General features: G+C 45.0%; 1 long non-coding RNA gene across 1 annotated transcript in view; it reads right to left on the minus strand.

Annotated features, from left to right (window-relative positions):
- The window catches only part of LOC147737850 (uncharacterized), a 42,561-nt gene extending 36,615 nt beyond the window's left edge, over positions 1–5,946 (minus strand). Inside the window, exons 1-2 of the long non-coding RNA XR_015299375.1 lie at positions 5,872–5,946; positions 559–678 (exon numbers count right to left, since the gene is read on the minus strand). This is a non-coding gene — a long non-coding RNA (uncharacterized LOC147737850). The remainder of the gene's footprint in view (positions 1–558; positions 679–5,871) is intronic.
- Positions 5,947–10,022: the final 4,076 nt, after the last annotated feature.

A 10,022-nucleotide genomic window follows, 5' to 3' on the forward strand; every position in this document is an offset into this window, starting at 1 on the left:
AGGTCCATAGGTGATCGACACTTTCACACAGTGATAGGCGCCCTTAGTTCCTCAATTTCTCTGCCACTGTTTTTAATCTCAACATGGACCAGGAAGATCACATTAACTATATTGCGGCAACTGGTCGATAGTTGATCTTATATTCAGACTTCACCAATCTCACATCTTATGACACAACATCCTCTGTCCTACTATGCTCATCCAACGTACTTATTAAAAGATCTCCGACAGAGTGCCCTCTAGTGGTGCCCGCCAGGCATTGTAGCACCGGCCTGGTGAGGAGTATAGCTCAATGATGAAACATGTCACCATCAGGTGAGTAAACGCAACTTGTCTTAAAAGCACATGCTTTCTAGGGTGTCTGCATTCAGTTACAGAAAATGTCTCTGGGACGAACCTCTGGAACAGTATACTGTGATTTGACTGTTTTATTTTAACAAATGTACATAGCAGATATTGGCCCTTCCTTGTTTCACAAAAATGATCGGATTCCTGCCTCAGAGCGCACTTCTTACAGACGAGTATAGGGTTATCATGTTGCTGCTACAAGCTCCTTACCTGTGCGAGTTATCGGGAACGAGGCAGGGGGCAGACCCAAACCAGCCACAAGTGGAGATCAATGACAAATACTGAAGAATGAACAGAGCTTCCAAGCTGGTGACCATTACTTAATTGACCCTGAAAATAAAAGACACGTTTTTAGTATTCTGGTGACTCATGACCATAAAAAACAAAGGTTATAAATTCAATACTGTGTCAAATACTTAAACAAGCATTTGCAATGCAATAGGTCTCGCATTAGGAAAGTTTGAGCTATTGGTATTGTAAATGACAATTTTTTTATTTATGTGTTGGTTTTGAAAATAGCAAAATTAATAGCTTTGTCATTTACAATGCCAATAGTTATAACTTTCGCAAATGTGACACCGATAGCATTTGTAATGCAATATGTGTTGTATTTACGAGACTAGTAATAAAAACAAGTCCCTATTTTTCCAAAAATGAAAAGGAATGCAAAATGCGACCACTCATAACTCACAGACCCATTAATGCCATAACCACATTTCTAATAAAACACAAAAATAGAAAAATAAGATGAAAACAATTTTGAGAAAATATTAAGAAAATTGTACAATTTATTCGATATAAAACAATACTTTTGTACACAAATACAGTGCCATTTAATACAATTAAAAATGTGTCAATTCACATGAAGAATAATAAAATACAGGTTGTCATTATTCTTCATGTGAATTGACACATTTTTTATTGTATTAAATGGCACGGTATTTGTGTACAAAACACGTCCACCACTACCACGCCCACCACCACCACACCTACCACCACCACGTCCACTACCACCATGTCCACCACATCCACCGCCACCATGTCCACCACCATCACCACGTCCATAACCACCACATCCATCACCATGCCTGAGTTAAACTTAGTCCGGCAGAGAGGGCATGACATCTTCTTCCCTATCAAGCTTGTTGGCGCTAGAATCATCTCACAATGGGCTCTACCCGAGTATCTCAATGAGAGTAATAATGCTCTATCATATGTGATGAGCTTACCGTTTTCTGGGACGAATCCGGCATGGTTCCTCGCCCTCGACCGTGTCCGTAAACAGGCGGGCTAGCCTTAGGCGCGCCAGCAGCGTGCCGCTGCGCGTCCATGCTGTGGGCACCATAAGTAGGCTTATGCTTAACTACTAGAGCGCTGACCTGTCCCTCGCTCCCCACGAGGGCGAGTCCTCCAGCTGTGGTCACTGGTCCTGCCCAGCCCAGCTCCCGTTCTACTGTTCGACGTAAGTCAGGCTTACCCACAGTGAGTAAGCATTCAATGCAATTTCAGTTTAAAAAACATTTGTTTCAAAAAGCTTTAAATTTAAAATGCGATTGTCTTAGAAGCATCCAGAGTAATTTTAAAAGCGATACATTCAATCATTCAAAATACTCTGGCTTAAAGAGACTGTGCAAACAAGCAAGTTCTCAGTTAGTACTCTCTGGTACTGTGTGTCTGACCTGTGTCAGTTTCTCTGATTCTTCCTGTTTCTCTTGTTAAGCCATGGCAGCTTCTTGAGCTGTGCAGAGGTGAGCATCTGGAAGGGCAGCCCCAGCCCTCCAGGTCTTTACATGCGGGCCCCTCGGCAGCAGCAGCACTGGGCTGCTGTTTACTTGACTAAGAACTAACATGAAAAAGAAACGTACATATACAGCAAACACTTATTTAAAGGTTAATTGCAGTTAGAACAAGCATTTACAATGCAATAGGTCTCGCAGCATTAAAGTTAGAGTTACTGGCATTGTAAATGACAATGCTTTGCATTAATTTTTTTTTTTTAATTTGCAATTGGTATATAAACATTGTTTGTGAATGGTTAGCTGTTGCTTATGCTAAGCAAAGTTGGCAGTAATATAGAGTGCTAGTCTTGCTTGTTATAAGCATGCTGATTTAAAGCACTCTGATACCTGCACTGACGGCAGGTGGTGTGTGTTCCTGGTGGAAGCGTGCACTGATGGCTGGTGGTGTGTGTGGGCCTGGTGGAAGTGTGCACTGACGGCTGGTGGTGTGTGTGTGCCTGGTGAAAGCATGCACTGACGGCTGGTGGTGTGAGTGTGCCTGGTGAAAGCGTGCACCGACGGCTGGTGGTGTGTGTGTGCCTGGTGAAAGCGTGCCTGGAGGAGCAGTGGTGACGCAGGGCTCCTATGCCCGAGGGAGAGCCCCGCGTAGGCTGCAGATGTCCGGAGTGCCAGTAAGTGAGCCTTACTTGTAGGGGGGGCGGCAGGGGGGTGTCGGTAAGCTCGTGTATGTGTGCGCGCGTGTGTGTATGTGTGCGACGGTGGGGGGGGGTGTTTCTATATGTGTACATGCGTGTATGTGCGCTCATGTGTGTGTCTCTGTGTGTGTGTCTATGTGCACACATACAGGGGGGTGTCTCTGTATGTGTGCGTGCGTGTAGGTGTGCTCGTGTGTGTGTCTCTGTGTGCGACGGGGGAGTAGGGTGTCTCTGTATGTGTGCGTGCGTGTATGTGCTGACTGTGAGTGTGATCTTTCACTTTCAATTGACGGGGCTGCCCCCCTTTACTCTGGTGAAAGCCAAAAACGGAATTCGAGTCGATCTTCTCATCACACTGAGTTTTCAGGCTGAAAAAATGTTAACGTTTGCTGAGGCCTTGAAAAGAGTGACCCAACTCAGCAGACACAAGGAGACCCAGTATAGCTGCTGTGCAGTACAGACCTTGAGGTACCCAGACCCAGCGGGAAAAAAAAGAGTGACCCAACTCCACCAATTTATTTATGCGATTTTCTATAGCGCGAACTTTACCCGAAGGTGTCAGAGCACTTTGAATAAGCACCAATTGAGAAACATAAGGACTTAGGATTACATGTGTTACAAAAGAAGGATACACACAGAAAAAATTGCAAATGTACAAGATGTAAAGTCACACAAGGAGGCGATACACGTGGATATACTCTAAGATAGTAAAAAGGTCTCCTGCATTTACTAGTGATTGGAGTTATCTCTGTATACATGGGGAAGGGATAGACATGGATATACTCTAAGAGTCACATAGAAATGGAATAGAGCACAACGGTCTACTGCATAAACTAGTGATTAGAGTTATCTCTATATACATAGGGAAGGGATATGACTGGATATAATCTAAGAGTCACATAGGAATGTAAGAGAGTACAAACATCTACTGCATATACTAGTAATTAGAGTTATCTCTATATACATAGGGAAGGGATACGAATGGATATACTCTAAGAGTCACATATAACAGGTCTACTGCATATACTAGTGTTTAGAGTTATCTCTATATACATAGGGAAGGGATACGGATGGATATACTCTAAGAGTCACGTAGGAATGGAAGAGAGCACAAAGGTCTACTGCATATACTAGTGATTAGAGTTATCTCTATATACATAGGGAAGGGATACAAATGGATATACTCTAAGAGTCACATAGGATTGATAGAGAGTACAAAGGTCTACTGCATATACTAGTGATTAGAGTATCTCTATATACATAGGGAAGGGATACGAATGGATATACTCTAAGAGTCACATAGGAATGGAAGAGAGTACAAAGGTCTACTGCATATACTAGTAATTAGAGTTATCTCTATATACATAGGGAAGGGATACGAATGGATATACTCTAAGAGTCACATATAACAGGTCTACTGCATATACTAGTGTTTAGAGTTATCTCTATATACATAGGGAAGGGATACGGATGGATATACTCTAAGAGTCACGTAGGAATGGAAGAGAGCACAAAGGTCTACTGCATATACTAGTGATTAGAGTTATCTCTATATACATAGGGAAGGGATACAAATGGATATACTCTAAGAGTCACATAGGATTGGTAGAGAGTACAAAGGTCTACTGCATATACTAGTGATTAGAGTATCTCTATATACATAGGGAAGGGATACGAATGGATATACTCTAAGAGTCACATAGGAATGGAAGAGAGTACAAAGGTCTACTGCATATACTAGTGATTAGAGTTATCTCTATATACATAGGGAAGGGATACGGATGGATATACTCTAAGAGACATAGGAATGGTAGAGAGTACAACGGTCTACTGCATATACTAGTGATTAGAGTTATCTCTATATACATAGGGAAGGGATACAAATGGATATACTCTAAGAGTCACATAGGAACGGGAGAGAGTACAAAGGTCTGCTGCATATACTAGTGATTAGAGTTATCTCTATATACAAAGGGAAGGGATACGAATGGATATACTCTAAGAGTCACACAGGAATGGTAGAGTACAAAGGTCTACAGCATATACTAGTGATTAGAGTTATCTCTATATACATAGGGAAGGGATACGGATGGATATACTCTAAGAGTCACGTAGGAATGGAAGAGAGCACAAAGGTCTACTGCATATACTAGTGATTAGAGTTATCTCTATATACATAGGGAAGGGATACGGATGGATATACTCTAAGAGTCACATAGGAATGGGAGAGAGTACAAAGGTCTGCTGCATATACTAGTGATTAGAGTTATCTCTATATACAAAGGGAAGGGATACGAATGGATATACTCTAAGAGTTACATAGGAATGGTAGAGAGTACAAAGGTCTGCTGCATATACTAGTGATTAGAGTTATCTCTATATACATAGGGAAGGGATACGGATGGATATACTCTAAGAGACATAGGAATGGTAGAGAGTACAACGGTCTACTGCATATACTAGTGATTAGAGTTATCTCTATATACATAGGGAAGGGATACGGATGGATATACTCTAAGAGTCACATAGGAATGGGAGAGAGTACACAGGTCTGCTGCATATACTAGTGATTAGAGTTATCTCTATATACAAAGGGAAGGGATACGAATGGATATACTCTAAGAGTTACATAGGAATGGTAGAGAGTACAAAGGTCTGCTGCATATACTAGTGATTAGAGTTATCTCTATATACATAGGGAAGGGATACGGATGGATATACTCTAAGAGTCACATAGGAATGGGAGAGAGTACAAAGGTCTGCTGCATATACTAGTGATTAGAGTTATCTCTATATACATAGGGAAGGGATACGAATGGATATACTCTAAGAGTCACATAGGAATGGCAGAGAGTACAAAGGTCTGCTGCATATACTAGTGATTAGAGTTATCTCTATATACATAGGGAAGGGACACGAATGGATATACTCAAGGGTCACATAGGAATGGATGACCAATGAGGGTCAATGAGCATTTTTGATACAAATAATCATCGATCGATGCAGACAACAACAACGTATGAATCCCGGACAGCTGCAGGCTCGAGACCCTGCCAGCACCAGACAATCTTTGTGCCTCTTGACCTCACCTGGGGTTTCATGTGGGTCCTGTGGGCCCTGCTATGGTCGGGTTAAAAGAGGGCCTTGGATGAACAACTGCGCATGCGCTGGTGATAGAAAGCACTTCCCACAGGCGGGGTAAAGAGCCCTTAGACTAACTGCGCATGCGCTGAGGACAACACACAGCACATGCTGAGATATCTTTAAGCGCCTCGGGTTGGCTCCTCTATGCGGGGGAAGTGTCTTTTCTCTGCGCAGGTTGAGTGAGATCTGTCCAGGACTACGTCCTAACTCGGCGATTTCAGTTGGTATCTTCGCTCCGCACATGCGCACCTGTGACGCGTGGTCCTGCTCGTGCGCACCTGTGACGCGTGGTCCTGCTCGTGCGCAACCGTGACATAGTGTGTAGCTCTGGCCAGTTGCGGTTTGACTAACCCGCAGCGTTCAGCTCTTTTTGTCAAGCGCCTCTGGAAGCTGCGGGTTCAATGCAGTGGACGAAACATGGGGGGCGCTCGTTGCTAAAGTGGAGCTAGTGACATTTGAAAATGAGGCCCCCACAGACCAAATGGACTATTCTCTGTTGGTGAATGTCGCATGCTTGAAACATTACAGTGAACTGCATATACCATAATGCACTTGGGAGTTCTGGGGCTAACATTCTGGTAGTTTTATTAATTTGTCTTTTTCTGCTGGTGAAAGGCGAAATGGACTTTCCTCTTCCGGGCCAGTGATGGCAGGTTCATTCATTCATTCATTCAGCTGCATTGCTGTAGATGTATTCATACCCGTCGTAGCTGCTCTTAAGGAAGTGGTGTTCCGCTGCCTTCTATTTAAATTAATCTTATAAATAGTACCAATGCAATGACTTCGTCAGGCGTGAGAACATTTCAAAATTTGCAAACATTCGTGACAAGAATTTTCAATTCTATTAAGGACAAGGAGGCGAGGATTATGCTTTCTCATTTCTTTAATGAAATGCTCAGCAGCCAATCAAAAAACAGAACTACAAATCCCATGAACACTTGGGAATGACCTCAGGAAACAGTATAAAAGGTCCATAAATCAGTCTTTCTTCCTCTTTCTTTCTGTACCAAGTTCGATATCAAATAACAATCCCAAATAAAGTAAGAGAATCAGCTCCAGGCAGGCCGCCGAAATCCACAACATCTTCCACGCAAAGGAGGTAACATCCGGGGTCCGTGCACACGGAGACAGGTGAGGCTCATGATGTAAAACCAAATCACTTCTGGTCGGAACCTGAAACAGAGACAGAGCCGTAATATCCCAACATCAAGGGAGTAAGAAATATAGGGGAGGGAAAAAATACAGAATTCTTCACAACTGTAACAATACAGATTCGAAATACAGTACATGCTAATATAAAATTAAGCATAGTCCGGGTGGGATAATCCTCGCCTCCTTGTCCTTAATAGAATTGAAAATTCTTGTCACGAATGTTTGCAAATTTTGAATTCTATGTCAGGACAGGAGGCTCCGATTATGCTTGTTCAAAGCTTGTCAATTACAACAGAGGCAACACTAGCAATAGGTTTATAATAGAATTGCTTAAAAACAGAATCCGAAGACCAGTCTGCAGCCTTCATGATATCAAACAGAGTTACACCCATAGAGAAGGCTTTGGAGGCCATCGCCCCTCTAGCAGAATGCGCCCCAAACACAGAGATATCAATGCCTGCCTCAGACATAAGCCAGCGCACCCAACGAGCCAATGTAGCTGGTGCTACGGGGCGAAAAGGCTTCTGTAAAGCTATCAACAGCTGACCTTGCAAATCCGCGCGTAAAGAAGCGGTACTCACCTCGTAATCTTTCAAACATTGCACCACACACAGGTTGGGATGATCAGGGAATGAAGGATAGGAAATGGATGAGGTGTTGGTTTTAGTCCTTCGAGAAAGAGTAAAAGTAACACCTTCTGGTGTGAAGGAACGGCCCGCTAGGTCCAAAGCCCTAATATCTGAAACACGTCTGCAAGACACTAGGCATAATAACATTGTCAGCTTTGCAGACAACTGTTTTCTAGACAATAGAAGATTAGAAGGCCAGGCCTCCAAGAATCTCAGGACAATCGAAACATCCCACATAGACACATACTTCGGTGTGGGAGGTTTCGCGAGGCGGATGCCTTTCAGAAGTTTGGACAGTAAGTGATGTTCCCCAACAGGTTTACCATCAATATGGATGTGACCTGCCGAAATCGCCGACCTGAAACTATTAACAGTCCGGTAGGCAAGGCCCGACGTGGCCAAAGAAGTCAAGAAATTTATAACTAGACCAACATCTGCCGAAACGGGATCAACCTCCCGTTGAGCACACCAATCACTCCAGCGTTTCCAGGCTCCCCGATACCGCTTGTGGGTATTGGGAGACCAGGCGTTACTGATAAAAGTGGCAGCGTCGCTAGAAATGCCTGGGACCGACCAGCGATCCCCGAAATTCGCCACGCCAGTAATTGGAGAGTGCCGGCAAGAATGAGGGGATGCGGAGACCCGAGAGGATCCTGCAATAGAGTCCGCTTCTGGGGAAGAAGGAGAGGAGGGGCGCAGCACATTTCCAGGAGAACCGGGAACCATGCCTGAGCTTTCCACAAGGGAGCAATCAGAATTAGCTCCGCCCGAAAGCGTTTGGCGTAAGCCAGGACTCTGGGAAGCATCATGAACGGGGGAAATGCATAACAAAGAGTCGAGGGCCACTGTTGGAGAAAAGCATCCGTGGCCAGAGCTGATGGGTCCGGTCTCCAGCTGTAAAACTGGGGAAGCTGCGTATTGAGGCGAGAGGCAAACAGATCCAGGTGACACTGGCCCCAATGATGAACAAGGGCACGGAAGACTCGAGGGTGAAGCCTCCAGTCGCTGTAGTCCCGAAGATGACGGGAGTGCCAGTCCGCCACTTGATTGTTGCGGCCCGGAAGATACTCGGCAATAACGGTGATCTTCCGATGAAGGCAAAAATGCCAAAAATCTTTGGCAATCTCCGCTAAGATCTTGGACCGTGTCCCGCCCAGTTTGTTCACATAACGGACTGCCGACACGTTGTCCATCCGGAGAAGGATGCAACAATTCGCCTGCAGGGGGGAAAAACACCGGATCGCAAAGGACCCTGCCAGGAGTTCCAGGCAATTGATGTGAAGGGACAATTCTTGGGGAGACCAACGACCCCCCGTCGAGACGGACCCGCAACGGGCTCCCCAGCCCCATTGGCTGGCATCCGATTCTATCACCAGTTCCGGAGAAGACCCGAATAGGGCTCGACCGTTCCATGCCTCCATGTGGTCTAGCCACCATTGCATCTCCATCCGCACTTCCTCCGAGAGAGGAATTTGATCTGAATAGCGGAGACCTTTCCGAAGATGCTGAATCTTCAAGCGTTGCATCGCCCGGTAATGTAAGGGACCCGGGAAGATGGCTTGAATGGAGGACGCCAGAAGGCCCACTACACGCGCCAACGACCTCAACGACACAGTCTGTCTGGAAATAACAGACGTCAACTCTCTCCTGATGTAACGGAGTTTCTGATTGGGCAAGAGAAGTTGACAAGTCAAGGAATCGATCCGAAACCCCAGAAAGTCGATAGATTGAGCGGGAACCAAAACCGATTTGGGTACATTGACTAGAAAACCCAGAGATTGTAAAAGGGTGATTGCCCACTCCAGATGCTGCAAGAGCTTGAGGGGACACTCCGCCATAAAAAGGATGTCGTCCAGGTAAATAATCAGTCTGACCCCCCTGGAACGAAGGTGTTCCACCACAGGCCTCAACAATTTCGTGAAGCACCACGGAGCTGACGAGAGACCGAACGGGAGAACCTGGTACTCGTACCACTGACCCAGCCATTGAAATTGAAGGAATCTGCGATGGGGACTGTATATCGGGATGGATAAATAAGCATCTTTCAGGTCCAACCGGACCATCCAATCCCCTTCCCGAAGGAGATCCCTCAGAAGATGGATGCCCTCCATCTTGAAATGTCTGTACACAACCCCGCTGTTGAAGTCTTTCAGGTTGAGAACTAGGCGAGAGCCGCCTCCCTTTTTCTCCACCAGAAAGACTGAGCTGACAAAGCCCTGAGGATGGCGTACTGTTGGAGCAATCGCTCCCTTGCTGAGGAGCTCCTGAATCTCCCTTGACATACTTTCTCGAGAGTGACATGAAAAAAGCATGGG

This window comes from Lissotriton vulgaris, chromosome 1_1 (genome assembly GCF_964263255.1).
Source record: "Lissotriton vulgaris chromosome 1_1, aLisVul1.2, whole genome shotgun sequence".
Taxonomy (NCBI): Eukaryota; Metazoa; Chordata; class Amphibia; order Caudata; family Salamandridae; genus Lissotriton; species Lissotriton vulgaris.